Below are 22,640 nucleotides of genomic sequence, written 5' to 3'. Positions count from 1 at the left end.
AGACATACAGATATATCCAGGTTAAATGTACCTTTGTTTCTTATAAAAAAGATTAAAATGTTTAAATACCTTTCAGATTGAGGCGTTTTCCATTCTTACACAGCCCTTGGAACAATATCAGTTTATTAACTACAAATTATATTGTTAATGTTACTTCTTATATAAAATGAAATATAAGAAAAAAAAATCTGTAAAAATGGAGAGTTCAATTAACAAAGAGAGAGAGAGAGAAAAAACATCAATGCTTATGATTAGTATGTAAGCCCATGGGCTTAGAAATTTGATCGTTTTCCTTATAAATACATACATAGACCTAAGGTATATTATTAAAAATATTAATTTGATTCAAATCAGTTTTTAGGAGGGGAAGAGTGGAAAAAAAGGAAGAATAAACCCCAAAAATCCAAATATAGAAAATGTATCAAAAAAGAAAACATGAAATAATACATTTGAAGATCGTGTCGAAACGTTTATTAAATGTTTCTTGCTTATAAGTATGTACGGATAGTTTTTAATAGGGTGTTGTAATATACACATACATATTCAAAGCCCATGGGTTAGTCATTGTATGTAAACAGAAAAAAAAACATACTTTTAAACGTTTGCGAATAACTTTACCTGACTTAACTGTTCAAAAAATGATACACATTGATAGAAAAATACAGTATGACATGGAAGTTGTTTTATCAATCCTTTTTATATTAAAGCTGTGCAACAGCTGAACTTCTATATCTTTTATATTTATACATCAAAATTTACTGTTTTACAACGCCTTAGTATTCAGGCAATACTACTACCATAATTTTTATGGAATCAAGAAAAGAAAACTTAAAAATAATTTGTAAAATGATTAAATACGTATTATATTTAGCTATACTTTGTATTCAATATGTCCTCCTTTACAAGCAATAAGATCTTTGAAATGCGAGGGAACAGATTTATTTACATATCTAAAAGATGAAGCCCGTGTTCATGACGTACAATAGTGTACTGATGGCATCTCGGAGCTAATCTGAATTTGATTGAGAGGTACGGTAGACCTTTTTCTCCTAGACAACCCACACTACAAAGTCCAGGGGCTGGGGCAGAACCACATGGAGGCAGGCCAGAAGTCAGCCATTGTGTTGCGGCATTGTTTTAGTTCTACTTGGAGGTATGTGGCTGTAATGCACTTTTTTAATGTTGCCAGCAGTCCTGATGGAAATGACAACGGTATCTGTGTCCTTCTCATTACTCAAACCAGCACGAAGGAGATTGCTTACGCGTCACCTTTTTTGATGTTTCTTCGACATTTTTACAATAGGAGACACGGTATCAAAACAAAACTAATCTATTTTTATTTCAGCTGCCGTTTGGTTACGTAATAAAACCATGTAGTTAAAAATAACGATAATAGAATTATAATTTGATGTTACTACAAGTTTTGGGTTCTGCATTGCTCTATTTCAGAAAAAGAATCCACTGGATTAAAATATCATGCCTAAAAAAAATTATTCAATTTGTTCAGTAATTCTAAAATAATCGTATGTCATAAATAGCTTGATTAAATAAATATTCATTTCAATGTTGGGATAGCTAATTATACTAGAGAAGAACTTGTGTTAAGATTTAAGGCTTCTTGTGGGTTGAATCTGAATAATGAAATTTAGTTCACAGCTCTGATTTAAGAACATAAATAGCATTGAAATATCTATGATAATAATTTGAAATGGTTTGGACAATTTACCACTTAATTCTAATCCCACTAGTCTTAATCTGTAAATTTTGTACATGTGTGAATCCTTTCATTTCGATTCAATGGTAAATTGGAAGTTTAATACGACTCCAATCCGAATCCTAAGTTCTTTCATGTATCAAAGTCTTTGTTATTACGACATTCTAAAGAAGGTAAGTCTCAAATCATAGACAAATTTCATGGTTGACATTTCCATGCTATAAAGGTAAAAAAAAAGGATTGGAAACCGTACTTGTGAGTTATTAAATGATTTATTGCTTAATTACAATGCCTTGGTTCTCATGGACTATTTCAAACGACTACGTGGGATGGAAATATATGTATATATCCATAGATATTTAGTATGTGCTTGATAAAAAAAAGTTTATAAAGGAATAAAGCTTAATCCAAGTCATAATATTTATATTTTAGTTTCAAAAATAAAAAATAATCCCTGAATTCAAATGGGAAACTAAATATCTATTGTTGCTGAGGGGGATGGATATAATAGGTATGTTTGTATCTACAGATGGGTTTTGATTCTAAATCCTATTAGGAAAAATATGAATAGAATAAAACTGGGGATAGACACACAACATAATACATAATAGGTAGTACCACTTGGTCTTTTTCAAGATCAGTAGTTTTGACGAATACAGATAGGGCTTAAAAAAATATGACTTTCAATGGCTTTAAACGTCATTTAGTAAGGTCAAGGAGACGGGTTTAATCATAAAAACAATTTGCAGATAAATGTTATCTGTTTTAATCAATAGTGATAAAATGTTTAGGTTTTGAATGTAGAGCCATCGACAACTGAGGGGCCTATGTCTTGAAAGTTTTATCGATATAGGATACATATTTTATTTTATTTTATGCATATGTTTTAGTTGTAATCACACATGGAATTCAAAACAGTGGACCTAAAGTTAAGTCTGATCTGCTTGATCGTATAAAATAACTGAGTGTGTTCTTATTACCTTTTATAGAGCCTCTGTGGTTCATTATATAGAATAATTAATATTTTTTTAAATACTTTAATTTCACATTATTTCCAAAAACCTGTAATTTCAACCATTAGTTTTCAGGGAAATGACGAACCCTAGTCCTTACCCTTTGCCCCGACTATGGTCGTTAAATTTACTGTTTAAATAACATTTTCTTATTTAGATTATACGATAAAACTTTCCGAAAAGTAGTTTTCTCAATTTTTTGTATTAAAAAAGAAGTTTTTGCTATATTAAAAACTTGATAAATGAAAACATATTTATCCATTTTCATGGGGAAAATTGATTTCGAACTCAAATACATCACTTTTAAATGCTAATTTCGGAAGGAATCAACATTGAGTTCCATTATTTTATTAAAATCATAAAAATTGGTACATCTTGGTTTGTTAATATATAAATAATTAAATACTCTCTCTACAAATTATGAAATTAATTTAATGACTAAATTTGCTTTATTTTCCAAGTCTAAATTTGTTGTACTTAATTTTTCTAAAAGAGTTATGATTTATAATTAAAATGATGAAGCCATGAAATCAGGATATCTAAAAAAAAAGTCGCATTTCATCTTTGAATTCATTAAAAAATTGCTTCAAGTCTTTTTATCAATTGTTACAACAAGTTTAAGTATTTGCGTGTCGTTCAAACATTATATGAAATTTAAAAATAATGCAACTTTAATTTTTCAATTATATTTCTATAATTAGGCGGAACAGTATACCTTGATTACCCCTAAGCTTTATAAATATTTTTAGAAGACGGTCATCTTGATTAATAGACGTAATAATTATTTAACATTCAAATACCTTGTTTCTGCAATATTATTGTTAATATTGCACGGCTATTAAAGCCCTTCTAGAGATATTTCAAACCTTAACAGATGCATATAGCTTGGCAATATAGGCCAATTTTTTACTAGTATTAAAATATTAAGAAAAAATCAATAAACTATGGAGTTGTGACTCAAAACTTTTAAAAGCATTTAAGGAAAAAATTTTGCCATTACTTTTAATTACAATGTTTTGTTACGCAACTAAAGGACAGCTGAAAGAAAAATAAGCAATTTTTGTTTAGATTCTGTATCTTTAAGTATACATTGAAGTAGCAAAAATAGGGAAACCTCTCTATGAACTCTTCCGCTGTAGAGACTATTGAAATATCCATCTGTACTACCTACTTCCTCCAGCACTGGATTCAACCCACTTTATAGTTTTGTGCGTCTTAGAACAGAATGTCTGCCGCACCTCCAATGTATATTTGCATTCGATACGAGCTGCTATCATGACAGCATGGTACTTCATGGACACGGCCTCCATGGTTAAGAGCTGCCATTTTTGTTGCTTACGAGTCGAGGCTGTTACTCCTTGTGAAGGAGAACATATTGAAGAAAAAAAATAGCATTTAAACATACCACAAACTGTTCTCAGTTGTCTTAAATTGATTGCCTTAAAGTCACCCGAGTGCGATCAGTCTACAAATTAAAAAAAAAAAACTATACGAGCGACCTCTAAAAAACAGCTCGTGCACAATTAGAGATACTGATAAAATTGAAGACCATGGAGTTTTTATGCTTAAAATATATAAAAATTTGTTTTGCTCGGAAATGATAAACACAAACACTACGGGCATTTTTATACTGAAGCAAGAATTTGTACAATAAATAGAACATAAAGTAATTATACCGTTTGTTAATGACTTATAAAGTGTGACCTGATAAGTGATAAATATATGAATAAACGGCGTAACTATATTATAACATATTGGAGGATTTTTCAACCACCCCTTTCTTCATTGATTTTATACATCTCAAAGCAAAACTATTCGTTTTTTAACGACTCTGCTACATAGTTAAATCCATTAACCGACTTTTATAATAAAGTCTTACGTCATTCGTTTGTTAGTTTATGTCTTACTATATGTAGATTCTAAATGGCTTTAATGATGTTGTTGCGTGGTTGTTGTTGAGCCGGTAAATGAGGGTGGAGGTCGTCTTATACATAGGTAGTAAGATATTTCATTGAACCATTTATGTATTTTACTAACTCCAATCAGTTATATGTATATATATAGATGTAAATGGCGTGGGCGTTGAAGTTTTCCTAATGATGAACAACGATTTAACTTAATAAACGGAAAGAAATATTTAATATGTTATCGTATATAAAACTTAAAATATAGCTAGACATATTATAAAAACACAAAAATTCACAGTCTGTTCCTTACATTATAATGTAGCAAATTTGCTATACAATTTCCTTTCAAATTTTATATTCAACCCAATCTTCTAAGAAATATATAAAGAGGACTGTCAAGGTTTTGGGTTGGTGGTTTTTTATTTAAATAGCTTAGAACCTCTTAAAAAATGGCTGAATATCCTCTCCCCTTGGAATAGCGCAGGGTAGCATAGGGGTAGGGGTAAAATATAAGCAATTTTCGCCCGAGTAATTTTCATAACTGTCAATTTTCCTCCAAGCAAACTTCCATGGGCAATTTTCTCCAGAGCAGTTTTCCTCGCACGCTATCAAAAAATGAGTACAAATGAGATAATTTTTATTCGGTGGTCAGTCTGGAAAGAAATATGCACCAATCCCACTCCTTATCCAGCAGAAGGACATAAATAGGCATTACTTCAACTTGTGCAATAATCTATGTCTTTCATCACCTCACGCACGCACTTCATAGTTACTTATAAGTTATCTCCTCATAAATGATCGGATAGTGATAACAAATAGACATAAAAAGCTCTCAGATTACCAACAGCACAAAATATCGTACGAAAGAAATGCTAAGAAATTGCAACTCTATTCATATTTTTATTGCATTGCTCAAAATTCAAGTGATAAAAGTTTATACTACTAAATATCATTATTCATTTTTATTCTTTGATGTAACTATCATGCAGTATGAATTTCACTAAACCGGATATCCGTTTGAAATCCGTAATCCGTTTGCATCTTCCAAAGTAAGACAGTTGATCTTTACAATACTTAATGCACTATAAATACATTTATCGAAAACAGGCTTACTGATACTGAACAACCATCTACAGGAGACCCTTGCCAGAGCTGTAAGGTATGTAACCTTTGATATCAGGATCCCCAACATTGACCGTAATGGATTTGATTCGGTTATCAATCTTGTGCCCTACTGACTTTACGGATTCATTCCATTTTCAAGAACTATGTAGCAAATTTTAAAAATACTCTTGACAATCAGTGTTTCTTTATTTTAAGTCGTACGTCTTGGCTAATTGTCTAATTTTAAGTTAAAAGGCACATTTATGTTACTATGTTATAACGCAATTCCTCCAAGCAATTACAAATATATTAATTTTTTGTTTTATATATATTTGCCTGTATGATGTAAATAAAGATTTTAAAAAACTATACTATTTATTTATAACGTAATTTAAAACCTTAATTATATTTGTCAATTTATGGAAATGGCTTAGTTAAATCTATAAACTTTTATTAATTGATTTTGTTAAGCAAGGTAAGGCATAACATCGATGCTCAAAAGGTATCTGTCTTTACATTCTAGGAAGTTCCATATTCCATAGTCCAGTGATAAGCAGGTCGGCGATAAAGGACATCACAAGTTTTGGTCAGTTACAGAGCCTTGTTTCAAATAGAAATCCCCATTGGTGTAGTCGGCATCCAACATGGGACATTGATGTCATGAGTCAGCGCTTTTTCTCTTGTGGTCGACAAGGCTTCCATGACAATTTTGTTGCGTCCTTTACTTCTTGACTTTGACGTTAAGCTAATGGAGAAATTCACAATGTCTGCAATCTGTTGCTTTTTTGCCTTAATTGTCGTTGATTGTTGACGTAGTCCAACCAATCATAGAGTGTATTAAAGCTAATGAATTTTAAAAAAAAGTAGTGGTAAAATCTAACATCGATTGCAAGTAATAACGGCTCTTTCGAGCTCTAATAGGCACAGTACAAATTGCATACGACTACACTACCTATTTAGTACATTTAATAATTATTAACAAATTTTATATTTCATTATGGTTTGAGGTTTTTAAAAAGGTTTGTAATTTTTTCTTTTTATTTACGTCAAGGATGAATAACTAAAAGGGAGAATGAAGAGGAGAGGTTGGAGATGTCTTACTCACTAATACTTGTATTATAATATATAACAAGTACTCTAGGTAAATAAGGAAAATATTGATAAAATATCCATTTTCATGTTAGGGTGGCTAAACACCCCAAAGAAGTACTTAAAGGATTGGAAGAGAAGTAATTGCACTTTAAATTAAAATAAACACGTCATTTTACTAATTCAATTCGATCAATAAAGTCTCCAGTATCTTTTCTAAAGGCCTATAGCTTCCCATTATTTGTGTAAGGCTTAATCAAAGAATAATATCTCTTAAGAAGGATACAATTGGCATCTTAACAAACAGCTTGATAGCTCCAGTGTGAAAAAAACAAAATAATAAGACAATCCTGGGCAACCGCATAAATGAAACATTTACTAAGTATTAACGTAGATGTACATCTATTCCTGTACTTTCAAGAAGCCCTTTTTTGATGGTAACCATCAATCACATAGCCACACCAAACCGTTTATTAAGCAATACTAAAATATATCGAGGATATACAATAAAAAGAACCATCTCATTCCAAGGCATTGGCTTGTTTGGACGTGAACGAAGCCTCAGGATCCCGAAAAATTATTATACACACACATATCTAAAACAAACTATCCCAATCATGCTTGTTGGAGTGTGATGATCAACACCCACCCTCCGGGTTCTGGACAAAAACAGAGTGGGTGCATACAGTACAGCGATGGGAGATGTTTTTCTTTTCCTAATCTCACCCATAGCTTCATCCTTGACGAGACCAGGATCGAGGCAAACCCCTTTCCACTCCATTTAAACACGTCTCCGTGTTGGTACAGTAAGACAAACCCTATCCATAAAAATGGAACTGACGGTCCCATACCAGAGAGGTCAAACAGACTGGAGACCAACAATCGAAAAGATCCAAGCACCTTCTTATCCTCAATCTGATGATATCATTTAGTAAAGATTGTTCCATGGTTTTTGAAATTTTGGAAGCAATAAATCCAAATTTTTAATGAATATAAATAATAAATCGAAAAATTATAAAAATTTTATATAGAACTCTATTTTTGGCCTTTGATAAAAAACATTTTACTAACAATGAGTCATCATTGTACTAACTAAAACAAAGCAAAAATGTAAAGCATATAAATATCATGTAAAACATATATATATTATAGTAACTAATTATATCTGTTATGGCCTTTTAATGATAGTTTTATCTGATTCAATCATTTTTATTATGTGAAAACATCCATAAAAACACACTTGCAATCAAAAAACATCAAATCTATAAATAGAACGAAAATAGATTCATGGGCTTAAATATCCATTTCAATGATTTATTATTAAGAATATTTATCTATACAATATTGATGATAAAAGATATGCCTACATTAGGGTGGTTTTTACTAGAACTTTTTTCGAATTTCGATATCAACTAGTTAGGAAAAGTTATTATGTGGTCAACGTAAGGAAGTTTTAAACATCTTTACTTTATCAAAAGGTACAAAAATAAATATAGGCGCTATTTGCAGATCATCTAAATTTCCTTAAAGGGGATCTACAAAGTTGTGAAAAGTAGTTTCCTTCTATCTCAAAAATATGAAAGTCTGAAGAAGAAGAAAAATATAAAGACTCATTTCTCCTTTTAAACACCTCAGAAGGAATATACCCTCCATAATATTTCTTCAGGATATTGAAATATTTACTTTACAACCTATACTCCTTTAAAATGACTAATTGTGTGTTCCAAATTTTTACCATAACATATATCTAAAAAAATTCATCTCAACAGTTTGAATTTCTCTTTTTTTAAATATTATACATCTGAGATTATATATAGACAATAAATCGTATATTTGTAATTTTTGAGTTACGATAGTTTGGCATTTAACCCTTGATATGGTCATGATTTTAACAGAACCTTGAAGAAATGTAAGGCTAAAAGGATCACTAAACTGCAGTTATATCGGTTTTTAGTTAGAACTGATGACTGTATTCCCGTCATGTTTAGTGTCGTTCCGGTCCAGTTAAGTCCAGATCATCACTCCTAAAAACTTATAAAATTATGTTTTTGATGACGTCACTCAACATCATTTCTTTTCTTTTTTTAAATTTCTAGTACTGACAATACTAAAAAATGGTCTTAAAGACCCATAGGACTAGTCCTAATACTATACTGCACTTAATGAATATAAAGACCGACACAACAGTGCCTAGACCTGTTCTAAGAATGTATACAAATAGGAGGGGCTTTAATATTGCTGTAATAAAGCATGTACGTTATGCGAACTTAAGGGACCGAAGGTGGACAAAAAACCCACAAAGTTACATAAACACACTTTGTAGATGGCCATTTGCGTTATTCATTTTTTCCCCCGCATAAATAAACTTTAATATTATTTCTTATTAGTTGGAAAAATATCTATTATGGTGCCTTTATCCAAAATAAAAAATAATAATTTATTTTAATAAAAAAACAACTCTACCCTTTCTTTCAAACTTTGAGAGATATGTGCGACCTGAAGATGGCATAAAAAATAAAAATTATCTCGTGTTTTAAAATTTTTCGTCACTAAGGCTTTATAAAAAAATATGTCAAAATACACCTTTTAATTTTATTAGATTCCTTGTCATATTCGCATCCCTTTTCCTACGCTAGATGTCGTTGTTATTGTACCACAGATGACGTCAAATTATCATTTTTGGTCAGTAAGTTGCAACTCGTACAAACAAAATATACAAATTAAGGCAAAGAGTTAATTTTTACAGCCAAATGGACTCATTTTTCTAACGTATGACTAGAATGGAGAAATGTGCTAAATTGCAGTGAGCGTAAATTTGTATTAAAAAAAGTATGTGTTGGGAAGAACACTATGTGATTATTAATTAATCCTCCCAAGTTTGAAAATTACAACGCATTAGCAATGAATAAGTACTATAGTTAATAATCATCTCTGTTATCAAATAATATGTCGTTTCTCAAAGCTACCGTACTTTTTATAAAATTTTCTTACACGTGGCTCTAATGCTCACAGGGATTTAGCTAATTTTATTATCCCTAGTCATAACGTATACAATTTTTTCTATGTAGCACAAAATTCACTTTTTAATTCAGTTAAAATCCTGAATTCATTGAGTATTATTGGTGGATGGATAAAAAACTAAAGAAACTGCAGTCACATCAATCCGGTCGTAATCAAAATTTGTAATCCTAGTAGTGATCCTTATCGGGTTTTCATAGTTAATTAAAACATCTGAAATCTGAAACTAACTACGTCATTTCGATTGTTGAAGTTACGTCATAACCTCATTCGAAGTGATAAAATGAGTTTTGTATGTTTTTATATTATTCAATCCTAGGTAAAAGTGAAGGAAATAATTAGATAGCTAGAACTGCAGGACGAACTAATCAGTCTTAGGACCATTGAATGATAAAAAAAGATCACACATATATAAATAAAACTGACTGACTAGTAAATCAGTCCTAGGGCAGATCCAACACTTTAGTTGATTTCGGAGTTATGTCCAAGTATACTCGATGCCCCCATTTGTAAAAAAACAATCATATAGCCCACATATTTCAACAAGTATTGATCGCGTGGTATTTTTTTTTTTTTGCACAAAAATGCGTACATACTTTGTAAATGGTCATTTAAGTTATTCAATCTTCTTGCTGCAAAAAAAAAAACAATAAAAACTTTTTTTATTTGTTCAAAAAATATCTATCACAATGTGTTTAATACAAATACCTTTTTTCCATCATATCCCTTATCAAAATTCGAAAAAAGTTGGAAAACAAGCCGCCCTAACTGTCATATTTAGTGAATAGTCGTCAGGGCATCATAAAAATGATAAAAATTGTACCATATAACAGTATGTAGATAAATAATTTTTGCATAGTTGGATTGCACTTTCTGTATGATTGATCTTGATAGCTGGATATTAATTTTCATCTGGATGTTTCTAGAAGTCCTGACCACCATAATCGTTTTATCAAGTACATACATGGATTTGTAATTATATATATATATATATAAGCATGCTAAACAATGCCTTGCTGTTTGTTTTATTATTATTTTTTTCTCCCTAAGAACTGCATCATAGATTTATAATTTTACGTAGGTGTGGATTATGGTGCTATATTCTTCCTTACCATTTACATTGATAGTTTTGTGGATAATCATATAACTAATACTCTTTTAATATATATATATATATATATATAATTCTAAATCATTCTAATTTGCTAGGAAAACTTTGTCAAATACCTGAAACAATGTAGGGCTTAAATTAGAGATGCACTCATTAGCTATGCGACTAATTTACTTCATAGGCAAATATTTGTTATCCATTAATTCACACTTTTAACTCAATTTACAAAGTGATTTTTGCAAAAGGAAGAATAAGATACATACGTCATGATCCAGGGATGATAATATTTGCTAAATTGGGTTTTATGTAAAAACTGCATAAATATTCAAACTTAATTGATTAGACTGTGAAGGTAACGTTCATAAACAACGTAAGAAGAGACTCTTAAAACGAATAAAGCATGTTCAGGGTTCGAGCAGAAAGAAAGGGACAAAGATAATAACTATGCAAAGCTAGAGGCGTGCCGCTAGTGAGGTTTTACAATGCTATAAGTATTACTGGCATATACTAGGATGGTTTTTACTATATTTGTTAGTATTGACAAGAATAATCAATAAATAATCAAACAATTAACAACTACGAATTAATCGCCCAAATTGCCTATTGGCGCATCCCTATGTTTTATCCAAGATGAATTTAATTAACTGATAAAATTAATGGATTACCTTCGTGCATGTTCTATACGATGGATCAAACCTACAAAATTTTGAAATTTTGACACTTCCCTCTAGTTTAGAAACTTGCAAAATACCTTCATCTTCTATACTTGTATTTATAAGTCTGTTTTTGATTTTATCACACATGGAATCCAAAATTTTCAAAAAGGTTAGTCAGAAATTTAGCAAGTTTGACAAATATAATAAGCAATCATGTTCTTGTGATTTTTTTTTTGGGGGGGGCTTTAAGGTCATTCAGAACCTGTTTTATTTTATTAAAAAACTACATAATAATGACTTCTACAACTAAAATGAGAATAAAATTCCGTTGACACTACACGCTTGTTATCATTATGAAAGTGGTGAATACATTCCAATGTCACATTTATGTATCTTTGATCCAACATCTGGCGATATTATCAATTATATGGTGGCTATTAGCAAAAAACAAAATAATAATAATTAAGATAATCTCATAATTTACAGAATTTTTTTAAATGTAAATGCTTTTTTACCATAAATACTTACTATGTTTTTTTTTGTTTTTTTTGTAGGCAAAAGAATAGTTTTATTTTTAAAAACAAAAGTATGGAATTACGCTTTATTTGTATAATATTAAAAATTGGCCCCAAAAATTTGACCGGTTCCATCTTAAATAGGAAGAAAAAGCCTTCCCATCGAACGATTTTGGCTAAATGATATCATCACAGATATCAGCAAGTGACGTTCTCATCAATCAATCTTCCCCAACTTGTATAAAAACAATAATTGCATAAATAAGGCCTAAATTAGAGTAGATACACCTAACTAATTCAATAGGGCATAAGAAAAAATATATATAATCTGTAAACTGGTGTCTCTAGTATGTTGTTTACAAAAACATGCGCATCCCGAGAATAAGTTGAATAGTGCCCCATCTATATAAGAAACATATTTATATATTTTTTTTTATACTTAATTATAATTGTTATTTTAATTACAAACTGATATAAGTGGAAAACACTTTCATTCCCTATTGGTAAACAGATGTACTTTTATATTATATAAGTGAAAATGAGGCCTTTTTGAGGGAGTTCTGGAAGTTTTGCTAGAGCCAATAACAAGGAGAGAAGAGGAACGGATTTGTTGGGACGGGAACTTTTTATCCCATAATAAGGACCAATACGACCCTGGTATGTACCGTCCCGAATAGCAAATCATATCATAGCATCTTATTTATATTGGTTATAATATCATAGCATCTTATTTATATTGGTTATACGATGTAGATTGAATATTGTTTGTAATTGCATGAATACTATTTTTGAGTTAGCGAAAAGGGCTTATAATGTTTTAAATACCTTAAGATAAATCTTATCCGCTGAAGTTCCTATTATTAATTAATAGCTGGCGAACATAAATTTAAGCATACTTTCTATCAGAGGTACACTGTTCTTAATGATGACAGCCTGCAAAATTCAATATCTTGGTGGGAGTCATATTGGGCCTATAGGAATGCACCTACAAATAAAACAAACCTGAAAGCAAATCATGATTAGTACATATTATGATGAAGCTTTGCGTGTCAGAGTGCATTTCTAACGTTTTTTCGGATCTAAGGAAAATACTTTTTATTTGATATATTTTAATTGATTTTGCATTTCAGTTGGAAATCTTTTTAGATATTTGTCTAAATATTTGTATATATTATACATAATCGATCAAAAATATTTATTTTTTTAGTTGAGGGGAGATCGGGGACAATTACAACATCAATTTTTATCAAAACATTCAAAAAAGATACTGTCATAAAATTTAAATAATAATAATTGGAAATTAAGATGATAGTTATTGTAAGGGAAAAATCTATCATTTTTTATAGGCTTTTAGAGTAAAAATGTACAGAGTGGGGACCCAAAACTTACATCATCAAACTACGAATAACGTGATTGTTATGCAATCAAGAAAAAACAATTTAATAATAATTTGTCATATGTTCAAATACAATATGTAACTTATTTGTAATTCTATATGCCTTACTTTATAAGGAATAACAGCTTCGATACACTTGTACATTTGATAGCTATACACGATGAAGGCCATATCCATGGGTTATCACACTCTGACAATGGTAGGTCGGAGCAAATAAAAGTTTGAATAAGAAGTGCGGGAGATATTTTTCTCTAAGACACCTGAGAATACAAAGAGGTTAAGGAGAGTGCTGGAGGAGGACCTCATGGATGGAGACCATAATCCATATTCTTGCTATATAAATTTAAATTTTTAATGGATGTCTCCCTCCTGCCTTCAAACTCAAATGAAAACAACCGTATAATTTGGTTAATGCAAATTACAATACTTTTAGGCAACTCTTTTTTCTTTTTTTTGATATTGAATAAAAGCTAATTTTGCTGGCCTTGAGTTTCATAGTAATGCAGGGACTTTTATCATTGCTTTTTGTGTAACTGATACCATTTGACAGATATATTGTTTTGTATTCAGTTTATATAGTTTTATCAAATTCAAAAATCACCAATGGGGATATGTGTACAATAATAATCTTCGTATTCTATAACTTTCTTTATTATTTGTATATCATTACACTTCATATAAAGCGTGATTTTTATGCAGAGGAAGGCCATGAAGAGTTTTTTGATAGGGGATTTATTCAACCTATAAAAGTGATGGGTGATAGTTAATGACTATATATTATGAAAAGTTTAGTTATTAATTCATAAACTAATATATTTTGTCTATTTTTTAATAGCTAACTTCAATTCAATGCATTTGAGCTGCTGGCTATGGGCATAGTTGCAACATTTGATTAGTTGCATTCTATTCCAATTTGTCAAAAGTTATTGTCTGTTATTTAAATTGATATTTATCAATAACGTTCAGTTGGCATTAGTCCTGTGTCAGTTCTTATTTACGATTGAAGACTACAGTCTAGTCTGTTTCCATCCAGTCTCACTGGTCGGTGCTTAAACAAGATAAAATCGACTTCTTCTGAAGACATTAAGAGATTTTCCTTCTTTTAATTATTCCGTCAGGTAATAGAATAAACTATATAGCTAAGTAACAATAAAATATGTTTGTTTTAATTTTTAATTATTGATCTGAAATACAACACAGTTTTGAATGGCGGAAAAAAAGTGAGAACAAGTGAAAACATAGCTAATCATTAATAAAGGTTTTTTAACAAGTTATTTATAAGTAATTATTTTGTTTCAATATTGCATTATAAAGCCAAAAATGTAATTTTTTCTCCAAGATATGTGCAATGTTTTTCATTTATGTTTCAAATATCTTATTTGGGTAAATAAATCTTTGATATTTGTATGAAAAATTCCGAGGACATAGATTCCTAAAGACTAATAGTCTAGTTCTAAGACTGGACTAGACCAAATAAATAAGGAACATGATATAACTCGTTTCAATTGTCCCTGTCTATAGGGATAGCTCCAATATTTGACGAGTGTCACCCAAAAGCAATCTGAAGAAAAACTATTGATTGATATTTTAATGGATATAATTAATAGCTAATATGTTTAGGTCAGAGATGACACCTTTTTAAATGTAATGGGCGGCATTGCCACTTGAAATTTTTCAATGTGTCACATAACCTATTAAATTAAATTTCATGAAAAATGGCACATTAAAACAAAACTATTAAATGCAAATTTAAGATAAGTATTAATAAAGGGAATAATTTTATTTTTCAAGCTCAAACTCCCTTAAACAGGGCAAGCCTCGTCCGGAGCATCCACAAAACGGGGGGTTGTATTTTTAAAAAAATAGAAAAATGAAATCCTTCAAAAAATGTTGTCTTTTTTCTCTCTCTTTTTTTTCAATAGCGACAACTTTTCGAAAATTCTTTTATTTGAGAATTTTATTTATAATGTTATATGCACGTAACCCCTTACTATCAATGCACTCATCTATATTTCTAAAGAGCTTTTATGAACTATTTGTATTCATAGAACTTTTTACAAATGAAGAAAAAATTCTATCCACCTATGTAAATCCATTTGAGTCGATCCATTTACATACCTTTCTCCAAACACCATCTATTATCACTTCAAATGAATATTATTTTTTTTTGCAAATAAAAAAAATGTACTTTAATTTTCCATGGCATGCAAAAGCATGTTATAAATAAAAATAGCTCTATAAACATGGATATTTTATACAAATAGGAATTTAGAACAAAGACAGTCTGCAATTTCCCAATTTAGATATCTTTTGATGTATGTACAGACATAAATATTCACACAAAAAAATTAATAATTAAACGATCCTAAAAAGATGTGAAGATATTTATTTATAAAAGATAATTGTATTTTTTGTTTCCATAATTGAGGAGAATTATTTGAAATTTGCATGTCTTGAAATAAGCTAGTTTCTATATTATGTAGTTATTAACGCTTTAAACGAAGTGTTGAAACGCACCTATTAGCTCGAGTATAGCAAAATGTTACTGTTTATAATATTACAAATGTTGTTTTTACCAAGTGGTGCATTAAAATCTGAATACTTTGATTTTTAATGTAAATAAATATTATTTATTAATTAACAATAGAATTTCAACAAAATTAATACTTTAAATAGATCAGTCTTAAGACGGGTACTATTTGTCTATTGAATTTTTCCTAAAAAATGTCGATGGCTTGTTAAGAAAATAAGACACAAATCTTGCAAAAAAAATCTGTTTTCATTACAGTTCAATTTAATACGTAGATATCACTTGACTTGAAAAGTTCCATGCCTAGCAAAGAAAACAAGTGTGTTTTTTTTTCATTCAAAATTGTTTTTTTTTTAATTTTGATTCTTTTTTTTTTAATTTGCTTGTTACGGCAGATTCTTTCTAACACCCTTCAAATGCTTAAACTTTACGTTTCTCCTAAAGAAAAAGTGTAAAATTAAAACACAAACGTGTTTTTGATCCATTGTTTTGGAAAGTACAAAAGATGCGACAAACTTAGTATAATAACTCACAAACTAAAAAACAAATTGTCTTGAAATTTTGACAACTGTCTTTTGAAGATTGGTACGAAATAAAAATAGCGCCATCAATGGATTAAACCCAGGACCTTTTAGCCTATGTGTAATTGTAGTTTTACTTAGATATGTAATTTTTTATATTATAAAGCAAAAAAAAACCAAAAAAACACTCTCTATGACGTCACGAAAGATTGATTTTACCTTCTTAAACGACCAACAAGTTGGACTGGACTGAACTATGGTCCTCCGTCTTAAATAAATACCGAAATAAGACTGGTTTCTAGATATCAACTTATTCATATCCCTGAAAGTCTTCGTATAGAATAAACTTATATTTCAAAAAACACGTGTAGGTATGTAAATATGTACCAGTAACGTTCAGATAGGTTTTCAAGGATAAAGTTCTCATAAAAACTTTTCATTATATTTAAAATCATATGAATTTATTTATTTAAGTAGGCAAAATATTGTTGTTATTTGAGCCCATTACCAATATTTCTCAAACTGCAAACTATAAGCAGATTTAATTGGATCGTTAATATGTCGTTGAAGCCATTGTATATGTGCACGCCAAATTTTGATTATTTAATGTATAAACATTGATTTGAGCCAAGAACTCATTAAAAAAACTATTTGGGTTTTTTATCTTCTACTTTGGATATATTTAAATCATTGGTTCCTTGTTGGTAGGAACATTTATAGTCGTAGAAGCATTTAAATCAATGCCTATTCAAAACATTTATTAAAAAACAAGTTTAATAGTTTGTCTACATACAAAATTTAACCAAATCATCACCTATTATACAGAATCTAGATATTAAACATATGTGTCTATATTAATTACTATATAATTACAAATTTTGCAAAATGTTTGAGGTGGATATAAATAATTATCTGATAGTAATAATTACTTAACTGAAACTAATTAAAAAGGAAATTTTAATTGATTGGACTTCATTAAAATGAGATATGTATTCATTTTTTTTTCATAACTAATTAGTTGGTAAAATACAGGTATTTGGAATAAGAATATAAAATTTCAATTAATTTTTGATAGTCGATTGACGAAAAAAGATAAGTTAAATGCATTTAATCATACAAACAAATTTCGTATCATTTCTTTAAAAAAATCATTGCTGTATTCAACTGTCCTGTATTAAATATAATATTAGTAAAATTTGAATGAGTAGATTGAGTAATTTGCTCATAACACTATCATAAAAAAAAGACCATTCTTGCCCTTGAGGGCCAAGAGTTAGAGAAGAATAGAAAAGGCCAGGCTAAAGAGTGACATATGTGAGTGATGTACTGCTCGCCTTTGTGTTTGATCCTTACTTGTTTGGGTAGAGTAATAATAACATAGTGTAGAATATTGATGTACTTTTTTTCTAGAAAAAATTGTTTTAATGTGTAAACTTCCATTTTTACTAATAATCTGTTGTTTGTTCATCAATCTATATTAATAAAATAAAGTTTTTCTGATTGTAAGAATGTATGTTAAAAAAATGACAAAAAGTCATTTTTAAACATATGTGTGAAATTTTGGAGGTGTTTTGCATGTAGCATCGAGCGTGTATGAAGTGGTCACTGTATGTAGTGCTCCCGGTTGTATACCATAACATATTTTTGATCTAAAAAATAAAAATGTAGTCTTATTGATGAAATCTCCCGGGTATATTGCATGTAGTAATCAGAGCATGTGGCTAAGGCTTAGTCAGTTGGGGCTATAGGAACTAAAGTACTCCCTGTCTCATCAGTTAATACGTGATTTTCTTTTCTCCTCCATATGCCTAAAAACAAATTCATTTTAGTGGAGAGAAAATCTATCATCTATGTACTGAGTGAATTTCGTGTGAATGTGCTTGTGAAAAACTGTAAGTAAAACCGAGGCTTTTGTTGAGTAGTTATCTTTTTTATTTTAAGTAAAGTTTGTCGGTTCAACAATATCTAATAACTCCATACAATGTTGGGTATTACCAGTAGTTAAAAATAAAAACATTCAAAAAATATGTAGGCTTAAAAAGTCTTAACAGATCCATGACAGCATAATTGTACCTAAAGACTCCTGAAATATTTACCTCCAGGTTAATTTTCATGCAGTATTAAATCCGATGCTATTATATTCTGTCAAAGTTTTTTCGGGAATTTATATATGAAACACAAATTTCACATTTAATCATTAAAATTTATTTTATTGGCTTCAAAGTAATCTATATTGGATGCAATACACATATACCAACGATTTCCTGTCCTCAAAACATTTTCATAGGCACTCTTTGCCATGCCCTTTAGCTCCTTCCACGAATGTTGTATCATGTATTCAATGGACTCAAAATAGGCCATTTAAGCCTGGGGAACAAAAATAGTGACATGGCGCTAAATCAGGTCAATATGGTGGTTGATCGATAGTATGAATTGCGTGTTTGGCTTTGAATTCGCTCAAAATCGTGGATTTGTCCAATGGCGCGTTATCTTCGTGTAAAATTCAAAAGTTATTTTTCTATAATTCTCGACGTTTTTGACGGAACCACTAATTGACCCTTTGTTCCTGTGGAAGGAATTCCTGATGCACCAGCCCGCAAATACCAAAGAAAACAAGAGTATCAGCTTGAATTTTGAGACATGATCTAACGGACGTAGTTTCTTTTAACATTTTCAACGCATCAGCACATGAAATTTTGTTTATAACACAAAATTTAAGGCAAACTCTTTGTCCAACAATTTCGCTCATAGTAAAATATAGTGGAGCACTAGTGAGATAGACTGACTTATTTAGCACTTACAAGCAACTGATTTACAAATTGTGCTCAATTTTTAGATCATAATGAAAAACAGTGCTGCGACCTAGAAAATTTTAATCTAGATACCCCTTCAGTCCAGACAATTTAAATTAACAATTCCCTTTACTTTTTTGACAGAATGTATATCACTTATTTAATATATATTTGATAATAAAAAAGATCAAACAAACTTTGTTTACATCCAACTAATCAATATTTTTCTGACGTCTACTGAAACGTCAATCTGTATACTTGTGGTTATATTTTTCATTAAAAATCAAGGGGCCATTTAAAAAAGCCCCCTTGTATGTAAATACAAATATATATAAATTGATGAATAGGACTTATGTCAAAAATTGAGAAAAACAATTTAGGTAAATAATGGATATCATTATCAATATGGTAATTAATCATTTTTAATGAGATGAAGAAGAGTGTGTAGTATACTATCATTTGATAGAGTCTTCTTTTCATTTTTGGCACCTGAGCCATAATAATCCCTCCTCTAAAGGAGCCCCATAAACATACTATAATAATTAATTATTTAACTTTGAATAGGTTGCCAAACCTTTGATGGTTGCTTAAATAAATTAAATGAAAATTATGAAATGGGGGGTTACTCACTAATTAATTGATCACTTTTTATTTAAATAGAATATATATTAAATATAAATATCAAAATGAAGAAATCCGATTTTTCGGTTTCGTACTAAAATACGCTAAAAAAGTTTTTGTTTTGCTATATTTTAAAAGTTTTATAGCACAAACGGTTTTAACATACATATATTCATCAATAAACATTCTTGTTTAAAATTAAGTATTTCAGTCTACAGCTGCGATCACTTCCTCAATTCTGATAGGGTCAACTACTACCAACTTCTCTGCTCCAATTATGCTTTGACAACTAGGTAAGGCGAACTCTATAACTTTTTTTTTGTAGGAGCGCTTTAAGTTTTACAGGAGAGAACAAATTAAAGTAATGGCCTTATACATTTTTATGTAATTCCTGCTATGTTACGCATGATTAAATCTGGAGTGCCAAGCAACTCGCAAATTGTGTTGTTCATTTTGTCACAATCCTTATAGGGAGTATTACAATTGAACAACCCAAAGATATTTGAAATTAGGCGGCAGTAAATTTCTTTCCATTCTTGATTTTAGATATGAAATTAGAGATTTTCTTCTTCGATATTTTAGGTAAATCCAACAAATTTAAATATCCATCACAAATTTTACTACCTGTTCTTCATAAATGTTTAAATTTAAAATGTAGAAGATTTGCTAGCTGCCCATACATTTATCTTTCATGCTCCTCAGTGTTTTAAATGATGAAAGATTAAACTCGAATAAGTTTTTATTACGCAATGAAATATTCTTTACATTTTCGGCCTTTATTCATTAAGCGTTTGAGAGATCTACAAATTGTAAGCGTGAGTTTTAAATATAAAGTGATTTTATAATACGTTATCAGTGTGAAAGTTAGTCATTTTGTTAATGACATCAATAATCAAATATCACGATATAAAACTCTTTCTCTAATCTGTACAAGAGTTTAGTTTTTAATTAATTTAAAAACTTTTCAACAAATATTTTTTAATTTAAAAAACATATATGTATAGAAAAATGTCTTTAACCTCATATCCCGTTTGGTTTATTATATAATTAGCAAAATTCTTTTAAAGCAAGGCATGCGCACATATAAAGAATGAATGACAATTAAGTAATCAAATAATTTGTAGCGTGTGCATATTTCAGGACATCACATGTAATTTGTATGATCATAAACTTTTTTTGTTATCATATACCAAGGAGCTGCAGATCAAGTTTAATCATTTGTTCAAACAGTGAACAATTTACTAATTTATAAAAAGTAAAATATATTGTTCTATGTAATACATCAATAATTATTTAAGCTATTAAGTAAAGTTACCTTACCAAGGTAGGTATGAAATGAAATCTTTATTTTCATTCATTAACGATGTCTCGTCTCATTTATAAGAACAATTTTCCATTCATTCATGATTTTTGTATATTATTGTTGCTATAGGAGGGGAAGGGGAATTATATGCAAAAGTATACAGCAAAAAAGATCGGCTTAAGCCTTTTGAAATACAATGAAGGACAATTTACAAAGTTCTCCCAATATAAGTGCACAATTAATTCAATTTTTTTTTTTATTAATGCTCATAGCTTTTATCATATTACAAAAAATCATATTATAATTTTCTATATTTTCATCTTTTATTGCTATAACATAACATCAGGAGAGGTTCCAGCCTAACCAAAGCTATTAATAGCATTCCCATTTACAAAATCCTAGTGTCAAAAAGGAGAAAATCCGTTTTTATCAATGTTAATAAATAAATCTACCAACAAAATTATTTCTAAGTTTAAAAAAGGTTTAATGAACGTTCTACATTTATTTTTAATAAATAATAGTAAATACACACCAGAACGATAAAACCTCCCTTTGCGGATTGCTACTGTGAAAAAGGATCCAATCAAATAACATTAAATATACAATATAACGTCGGTGGAAGTGCACCTACATTCACAGACCGCCGGTATAAAAAATACCCCACCAAGGTTACAAAACTATACCATTAATATATTTTGCTATAGAAAATAACAATGTAGTCTTATTAATAAATATTACAGGTGCTTGCATGTAGCATCGAGCGTGTATACAGGGAAAGAGGAACATTGTGCTCCCTGATACATATCATACACATATTTTTCCCCTAAGAAATATCAATGTAGTGATGTGAACGAAACATTTCAGTCGTGGGATTTTGACATCAAGTATATACACAATGTCCCAAAATAAATGGTACATTGAATACAGACAAATGATTCATCTTACAATCTTAGAGCCTTTGCTCAAAATATAGCATCTACACAAGCAGGCATAGACTTAATTATATTGTCAAGAGTCTCCAAATGAATGTTGTTCCACTCTCTCTGTAGAATTTTCTTACTCTTACTAACTTCGAGGAGTAGAATGCAGACTGTCACGCCAGTCTTCCAAAATTGAGCAAAGATTTTCAATTGGGTTGATATCTGGGCCCTTACCCCAAAACAGGAGATTTTGATTTTTGCAGCCATGACTCAGTCATGGCAGCAGTTTGGGTAGGAGCATCCTCGTGTTAAAAAATCAACTCAGACCTCCTGTTAACCCGTTTTCTTGATGAAATTGGACCAATAGATTTTGTTCTGGCCAAAATTTGTTCTAGATGACCTTCCAATGTATCTGAGACATAGCTATGAG

Source organism: Lepeophtheirus salmonis, chromosome Z (assembly GCF_016086655.4).
Source record: "Lepeophtheirus salmonis chromosome Z, UVic_Lsal_1.4, whole genome shotgun sequence".
In the NCBI taxonomy this organism is placed as follows: Eukaryota; Metazoa; Arthropoda; class Copepoda; order Siphonostomatoida; family Caligidae; genus Lepeophtheirus; species Lepeophtheirus salmonis.
This window is presented reverse-complemented; position numbering follows the sequence as displayed.